The sequence below is a fragment of the Polyodon spathula genome, chromosome 2 (genome assembly GCF_017654505.1).
Source record: "Polyodon spathula isolate WHYD16114869_AA chromosome 2, ASM1765450v1, whole genome shotgun sequence".
Lineage (NCBI taxonomy): Eukaryota > Metazoa > Chordata > Actinopteri > Acipenseriformes > Polyodontidae > Polyodon > Polyodon spathula.
Window position 1 is genome coordinate 11,139,038 of NC_054535.1, and position 1,289 is coordinate 11,140,326.

Consider the following 1,289-nt stretch of genomic DNA (forward strand, 5'->3'; position numbering starts at 1 on the left):
ATGCAAGCATAAATAAATCACACAAACTTGACATATGATGATTTTCTTTATCTCCTTCTTGTGTGTCCTGGAATACTGTATTACTGTAGTATATGCTTCTGAAGACTGAGGGGAAAACATTGGCTGTGCTAACAGTCACTTCACGCTCACATTTTAGGACCCCCCTACTTTTTGTCCCAAGCACCATCTTTCTGCCAGAGCAACAGAGGGATTACAGGGATGCCCATATTTTGTATTCTGAACCTGACTTGGTACTAGGTACTGACACTGAGATATTTGGATGTACAAATTTGTACCGGTATTTTAAACTCTAGTTGTGTGGTAGAACACAAACCGCAGTACAGCTTAGACCAGATGTGGAGCATAGTTTTGCAGTCAAAACAATTTTGAGAGAAAAATTCTGAGATCAATCAGCTACCAGGAACCTGACAAGCTGAGATGGGCCAAACAGTCTCCTCTTCGTACATTTTCTTGTTTTTATGTTCATGTCTGTTGTCAAAATCTTTTTTCCATCTATATCAAATCCAAAATAGACCCATTTGTGCATTTTTCTTCATTTTAAAGCAAGAAATGTTCTATTTGATAAACATTTCCTTTTAACCAAGGTTAAAATCTAAATACAGACACTGATATAGAATCCACAACACAAAGATTGCCAATGTTTTCAGAAGTTAAATATTGAATGATTTTAAAGATTTCCACCCAAAAAATTGAGAAGTGTAGGTAACATTCTTCTAATATCTAAAGTATGTGATAGATATATACACACATAAGCACCACAACGAATAAGGATCTGTCTGACCCGATGGATTAGCTGAGCTTCATAATGAACTGGATTTTCCTTCTTCACCCACATTCTGTGTGTGGATAACAGGTTATTTATTCTACCAAGGAATCAGATAGCATTCAAATTCAATCAGACTTTAACACCATTATCTTGTTCTGAATACACAAACAGACCTGCATAGGGCTTCAATGTATCCAGCCAGGTGACTACTGTGAAGGGTGCAGTGGAATGTGCATTAGTCTACTCTAAAGTAAGTGTCAAATGTATCCTTGGGTTTATTTAGCACTTAAACAATTAATCTGTAAAGAAATGTTGTATTACATTTCCAAACTCGGCACCTGAAATATTAAAAGGAGCACTGTATGTGTGTTGAGCCCGACTTTATCTTCACTCTAAATCTTACCAGAGACAATATAGTCTAGTGTTGAGAAACAAGCTTACCAAGTCACAGCTTCCAAGTAGGCAGGTAATTATGAAACATAAGCAAGGACAAAGACATTTC